Here is a 7,572-nt window from a genome sequence, read left to right on the forward strand (position 1 = left end):
TTAGTCACTACTGCACTTAAATCAGCGTGCTTAATAGGTTAGTATTACAACCTACTACATATCAGCCGTTATATTGTCGTTTTTTTCGTGCCTAATGTAGCCTGAAATCAACTACATGTCAGAGCCATCGCTCTGTTGATGAACCAAGAACAGCGTCAAAAAGAAATTAAAATATAATTTATTTGTTGGTAGTAGGCGAATACCACGGGGTGCTCCATGAGCACCAATGTCGAAAGCATCGTTTGAAAGACGGAAACACGCAAGCAAAATTGTGGTGTCTATAGACCTTTATTGAGTTAGATCAGTGCTAACAATTTTATTAAACCATACACAAACATCTAAAGGGGGAGAAGTAAAAACTTAAGATTTCATATAAACATGACGTACAATGTCTCTTTATTTCTATATCTGTTTATGTTTATGTTTACGTCTGTTTCACAAAATCTACTTTTATAACCCTCATCTCCGAGACTCGCTACTTCTGCCGCCTTCATATATTTCTTCCCCCAGCGACCAACAGTTCAAGGCTGAAGTGCCAAGCAGTCGCACCAACTTTCATTTCGCCTCATTCATCCCCAAGACAGCTTAGGAATGTAACGACCCTCCCGCTTCCATCGCATGCGTTACAAACTCCCGAGTTACTTAAGAATGTTGTTAGCGATTCTATAATCTAATTCTGGTGTACCAATATTGTTCTTGTATATTTCTTATTACTACCCACTCCTCTCTGTAATGTTTCTGCCCTGCGAATAAATAAACAAATAAAGAAAAAATAAATGCTTTAGAATTGGTGCCAGTACATTACAGAAGCCTCAATTAGGTTTCTTCCCAGACACCACACTCCGTTCAGTTCTGTTGTCGCATATACTGGGTGCCATTTTCGCACTTTCTAGAGCAGACAGCTTCGGATGGGTAAACCTACGAGCTAGACTATCTCTTTTTGTCTGAAAAAAAAAGTGTGCTGGGTTGAAAAAAGTGGGCCTGAACCGTGTCCCGAACCGGTTCGGAGCGGTTCCTTTGAATTGTTCCGGTTCGGGTTCAGTTCCAAGATGGGGAAAAAAATATGGGTTCGGTTCGGCTCCGGTTCCGGGTGAAAATTCGGGTTCGGTTCCGGTTTCGGGTTCAGAACGGTTCGGTTCCGGTTCGACACCCTGGTGCTAACCTCCGCGTTCATATTATGACATTCGATCCCGATGCTCCAAATGAAATCGACACAGATGCCGGTGGCGTTCGTATCGGTGCTGTTCTTGCGCAACGCCAACCCGTGTTTGTCGTTTATGTTGTTTCACACACGAGTAGCGCCCTGTCGAAGCCGGAGTGGAACTGCTCAGTAAATGAAAAAGGCTGGTTTGCCATCGTTTGCGTGATCGCGAAATTTCAGTCGCACATGTAAGGCCGGCCATTCGAGGTCAATGCCGACTTACATTCCCTACGTTGGTTGTCCTTCCTAAAATATGCAAATCATAAACGCCGAAAAGAAAGGATGACAAAGGTCATGCGCGCGCGATGCAAACGCTTTGCGCTGGCTATAGCGGCCTTACAGCAGGGTATGGAATAGGCTTGCCCTTATAAAAATGGTCTATAGACTTTCTATAGACTTTTTATAGACTCTATAGCCATCCTATAGACTTTTCCTTTTGTCTAAAGACAGTCTATAGAAAATCTATGGACTAAAGTCTATAGCTGCTTTAATTTCCTTTTGTCTATAGACTGTCTATAGACCCTCTATAGACTAAGGTCTATAGCCGCCTCAATTTCCTTTCGTCTATAGACTGTCTATAGACCCTCTATAGACTAAGGTCTATAGATGCCTCAATTTCCTTTCGTCTATAGACTGTCTATAGACTCTCTATAGACTAAGGTCTATAACTGCCTCAATTTCCTTTTGTCTATAGACTGTCTATAGACACTTTATAGACTAAAGTCTATAGCTGGCTCAAATTTCCTTTTGTCTATAGACTGTCTATAGACACTTTATAGACTAAAGTCTATAGTTAGCTCAATTTCCTTTTGTCTATAGACGGTCTATAGACTCTCTATAGACTGAAGTCTATAACTACCCCCATTTCCTTTCGTCTATAGACGGTCTATAGACTCGCTATAGCCTAAGGTCTATAGCCGCCTCAATTTCCTTTTGTCTATAGACTGTCTATAGGCTAAAGTCTATAATTGCTTCAATTTCCTTTCGTCTATAGACGGTCTATAGACTCGCTATAGACTAAGGTCTATAGCCGCCTCAATTTCCTTTTGTCTATAGATTGTCTATAGACTAAAGTCTATAATTGCTTCAATTTCCTTTCGTCTATAGACGGTCTATAGACTCGCTATAGCCTAAGGTCTATAGCTGCCTCAATTTCCTTTTGTCTATAGACTGTCTATAGACTAAAGTCTATAACTGCTTCAGTTTCCTTTCGTCTATAGACGGTCTATGGACTCTCTATAGACCAAAGTCTATAGCTGCCTCAATTTCTTTTGTGTCTATAGACGGTCTATAGACTCTCTATAGACTACGGTCTATAGCTGCTTCAATTTCCTTTTGTCTATAGACTGTACACTATAGATAGTCTACTGCCTATAGACCAGTCTATAACAATCGTAATTTTATTTAACAATGTTCGATACACTGACTTTCGACTAAGTCCAGAACAATGTCAATTTCTTTTTGCACTGCATGCTGAGGGGACCTGCATCTAGTGACCGCAACTATGTCGGGAGTCCCCCACCTCCTTCGCTATTACGGAAATTAAAAAGTATTGCGTAAGACCATTGCAACACCCTCCTGTATATTGTTTTCAGGAGCATTGACAAGCTCCTTTTCGCTATACCGTGACGTATATTGTCAATACAATTAGATATTTAATGCTAACAAGTAAGCCGAGGAAAGGCAGCCGTTCTTGAAGTAAGGGCGCCCGCAAACTGTACTACATCGACCGAATACGCTGTCCCTTTAAGGAATCACTCTACACAATTCCATTCCATCTTTCTATCGTTACTGTCCAACGCGCTGAAATCAGAAACATTTCATCAACGGTTCTACATTTCTTTTTAAAACGTCCTGAAATAAAGGGGGAAATACGGGTGTGAGAATTCAAGGAAGCGCCCATCCCTTAGAAACATCTTCGATTAATCTCAAAGAGCCTGGTCCTCTCTGCGCGATTAACATCTGCCATTTCTACCTTTGCAGTTTGTATTCACGTGAATAAGTGCTGCGACGCAACAGTCACAAAGCCAGTATTTTTTCGTTCCTACCCTTGCACTTGTTGCTTCGGAGCCCATGACACGCTGATGTGGCGCATATCAGTTTTCTAAACACGAGCACACGCAAAAAAGACGTTATGCTATGCAACCTTATAATTATTATTTGAGAATTTTACCACATGCTATTCGGTGGGAGATGCGGCGCGTATACCGACAAGAAGTTAGATTTCGGTTCTGTTTTCAAGAAAACAATAAGATTTTTAGAGGGTAAGCGAAGAATTTAAGCTTATAAACCAATTGCCTTCTGTGGTCTTGGATATCAGATCAAGCTGCACACGGCAAGAGTGCGAGCGATAAAGATACGACCGTGAAATGGGTTTCTGTTTCACGTTTTACCCATTTTACCGCGAGACGGCGGAAAATCATTCGGGCTGCAAACAACCCTGTGCGTGGCTGCAACAATGGCGTTAGCGTGTTTTTCGCGGATTACGTTTTCTTCAAAATCCAGCTTCATCGTCCGCTTACGGTAAGTCTACACGTTTATATTTTATTCATTTGGTCTCCTAAACCACTCTAAGCAGAGCTGTGTGTGCAGAACAGATTATGTGCTCAGTTACAAACGTCCTATCTTCGTTTCTAAGGCGGAAGCCATCGGGTTCTCGACTAATGCCGCTTATCTCTGTCCCGCTGTCTTTACTAACGCGCGGAAAGGCAGTCTCTGCGATGCCCTTGATGATAAGCCGCTCCTCGCGAGCTGTCTACTAGATTTTTCGTGTTTCAATGTAGATGCGCGGCCAGAAATGTCGTTTAGCCTGTGAATGACGGCCTAAATGGAACTGTGTGTTAGTTAGCGCCGTGTGAGCTCAATTTACTTTGCACCTCCGAAAACGTACTTACATAGACTCGTTCAGTGGTGGATTACATTTATTTTCTTATCTTTGTGTTATCGCCTGTCTGGACCATGGAGTGCTGTTCTTTTTGAGGTGTGCATTGCTTGCTACGTATGGACGCTCGCTCGGTGCGCGTCGTGGACGCCGACGTTTCAGCAAAGGAGTCTTGTAACGCTATAGACTGGAGCGCGAGATGTTTGTCAAAGTTGTATTCAAGCGGCGCTGGAGGAATGCTTGTAGTGTGATGGGTGAATAAAATTCGTTGCCGGCGCGAATGGCCGGCGTGCTCAGACACCGCGAAGAACCCACGAGCTCCATCCCATCTCCCCTTCGTTGCACACGTATGGATTCGTCCGTGTCTGTCATCAGAGCCGTTGGCCGCCGCCGCTGGCTTGCGGGCACTTCATTTTGAAAGCTGGGTAAAGGTCGGCTCGACAAGAGGTGGCTTATATTTCGTTCCGAGTGGTTCGTTCATGACCCCGCTCAGCGTGCCCAGATTTCTAATACCATTTGCGCGAGAGGCAAAGTATGTGTTTCTGATTTCAGACTGCTACGTTACGAAAGCGCCGATGTGACTCGCCGCTTATTTGCGCCTAAAATTAAATTAAGCTCTCGTGTTATTATGGATGCGCCTGTTGAAGGCGTTAATTGTTTCATTGAAATACTTCCTACTTTGAGCACGTTCAATGCTTTCGCTGATTTTTATAGCAGCGTTGGGTTAGGCTGCCTCCATGCAAGAAACACACCTCTTTACTGCGCTGTTGGAGCTGCACTTGAAGGAAAAACTAAGTGAATTTCAGACTTTATTTTATCGTGGCAGTAATTTGCTGTCTCAACCTCGCGACTGCTTTTGAAACGGCGCAGCCGCAGCCTCTGTGTGCTGTATTAGTTTTCTGAACAATGAGCGCGGCATGGAAGCGCTGCAACCCGCTTGTTTCTAAGAGCGCGCGCAGATGTACGAGTATGCTGTTCCGTCTTTGTGCTTCAAGTTATAGGCGCAAATCTGTGGTGAACTGGTTGCTTCTGCCTGCTGGTTTTGTATAGCTTGTGCCCGTTTGAGTATCGGCTTACGTATACTCGGCCAAATCTTTAACTGGCTTAGGTGTTGCATCGCTAAATGCACCTTGTAAAAAGGTGCCTTTTGGCCACACTGCTGGCATATTCATGTTGTAATTTGACACGTGAGATGGCATTTCATAGTCTCTTTTTGTTAATATAATGTTTGAGTGGAGTACTTGCATGTTTAGATCAAAGTTATCAGAAATATTCATCGTCTGCCGCTACGAAGAGCCGAAACAAGCGGAATACGCAGCAATGGTTCTGGTGGCGCATTTGCACTAATCTGGGTAAACGACTTGTCCGCCATGAAAGGAGTGGTACTTTACCCAGAGGATGAGGCCATATGGACCAGATCCATTGCTGCGTATGCCGCTTGTTTCAGCTGTTCGTAGTGGCAGACGAATGTTTCTGATAACGTTGATCTAAACACGCAAGTACTGCACTCAAACATTATATGAACAAAAAGGAACCACGAAATGACATTTCACTCGTTAAATTACAGCATGAATATGCCAGCAGTGTAGCCGAAAGGCACCTTTTTTACAAGGTGCATTTAGCAATGCAACACCCGAGCCAGTTAAAAATTTGGCCGGGTGTACCAGGCTTAATTCACGCAGGGTATTCTGAAACGCTTCTTCTATGGCGGTTATAATAATAAATGCTGCAATATTCTCCTTTTTGGATCCCTCTGTAAGGTGCACTGAATCTGTATTTTTTGGAGGTGGCATTCTTAACAGCTCCTTGCGAGTCAATGCAGATATGCGGCACAATTGTTCGAAGTCTTCTGTTACAAATAGTGTAAAAGGATTGCCATAAAGAGATCAGTATTGGCTGTAGCAGTATTGCCATAGAGAAATCAATATCAGTACTGGATTCAGAGTAGAGTGCTCCAGGGATTAGGGGTCTTTGTTACAATGTTTTATGACGACACTTATAATCTGTCGTGTATTTACTGAAATGATTGAGCCGGCGTGATAGCTCAGTGGCTACCATGTTCGTATGGCGACCTGAAAGATGCAGGTTCGATTCCGGCCTAGGCGGTCGCATTTTAATAGAGGCAAAATGCTAAAGGCCTGTGTACTCTGCACAGGTGACCGAAATTATTCCCCATCCTTTCACTTCAGCGTCTCGTAGCCTGTGTCGCCTTGGGTCTTTGAACCCCATAAAACCAAACCAAAAGATCAAGATTGCCTTTCTAGAATGGCATAGCCAGGATATGCCTTGCATTGTAAAGCACATGTGTAGAGATGGAATGGGAATTTTTTTTTCAGTTCCTCTTATATTATTTTTTTCCTTTGTGCTGTACAGGTGAACATGCCCGGATGATTTACTGCAGACAACAGGCCACAAGAATGCTTCTGAGGAAACTAGCCGGACTGTTACTTTCAACTTTTATGTTACTGTGGTGCATTATTATGGTGCATGTATTGCATATTCCCAGCCTGGATAGCTTGGAAATAAACTAAATTTGTAAGTATATTGATTGTTTCATGTGTGAACTCTGTCTGGTGACCTTTTTCAATGATTGTGGACAGTCTATAGGCAGTCTATAGATAATGGTCTACTAATAGTTTAGTAGACAGAGGTCTATAGACTGTCTATAGACAAAGGTCTATAGCACTGCCAGGCCACACACCTATGGGATGTCTATAGACAGTCTATAGACATCTGTCTACTGGACCAGTAGACTTTTGTCTGTAGACTGTCTATAGACAGTAATCTACAGGAAGTCTATGGCCATAAGTCTATAGTCCGTCTATAGACAAGTGTCTATAGACGGTCTATAGACAGCTCTATAGGAAATGTATGACCATAAGTCTATAGATCGTCAATAGACTGTCTATAGACCTGTGTCTATAGACTTCCTATAAACCTATAGACTTTCAGTAGAGATTTGTCTATAGACTGTCTATAGACAAAAGTCTACTAAAAGTGTATGGCCATAAATCTATAGACTGTCTATAGACCAGTCTAAAGGATTTGTCTATAGACAGTCTATAGACTTCATAGACTAAAGTCTATAGACAGTCTATGGACTGTCTATAGAAATTTTTATAAGGGTGGCTTATAGTTTATTGGGTTTAACGTCCCAAAGCGGCTCAGGCTATGAGGGATGCCGTAGTGAAGGGCTCCGGAAATTTCGACCACCTGTGGCGCTGACATCGAACAGTACACGAGCCTCAAGCATTTCGCCTCCATCAAAATAAAACCGCCGCTGCCAGGATCGAACCCGCGTCTTTCGGGTCAGCAAGCGAGCGCCTTAACCGCCGAGCCTCCGCGGCGGCGGCATGACGTAGGCAGTGAAATAAAACGAGGACGCTAGCTTTGCCTCAAGCATAATAAAGACTTTTAGCATTGCCTGTACCACTATCGCATGTCGCGCTATGTTGCTACGTGCTGATTGGACGAGACGCATCAGGCATGC

The 7,572-nt window shown here is 43.3% G+C and overlaps 1 long non-coding RNA gene across 1 annotated transcript; it reads left to right on the plus strand.

Annotated features, from left to right (window-relative positions):
- The first annotated feature begins 3,638 nt into the window (after positions 1-3,638).
- Positions 3,639-6,624, plus strand: LOC149328550 (uncharacterized). The gene is made up of 2 exons (XR_016285667.1): positions 3,639-3,724; positions 6,456-6,624. It is a non-coding gene; the product is annotated as an uncharacterized LOC149328550 (long non-coding RNA).
- The last annotated feature ends 948 nt before the right edge of the window (positions 6,625-7,572 follow it).

This window comes from Amblyomma mixtum, chromosome 9, assembly GCF_055824585.1.
Source record: "Amblyomma mixtum isolate Tamu chromosome 9, ASM5582458v1, whole genome shotgun sequence".
Taxonomy (NCBI): Eukaryota; Metazoa; Arthropoda; class Arachnida; order Ixodida; family Ixodidae; genus Amblyomma; species Amblyomma mixtum.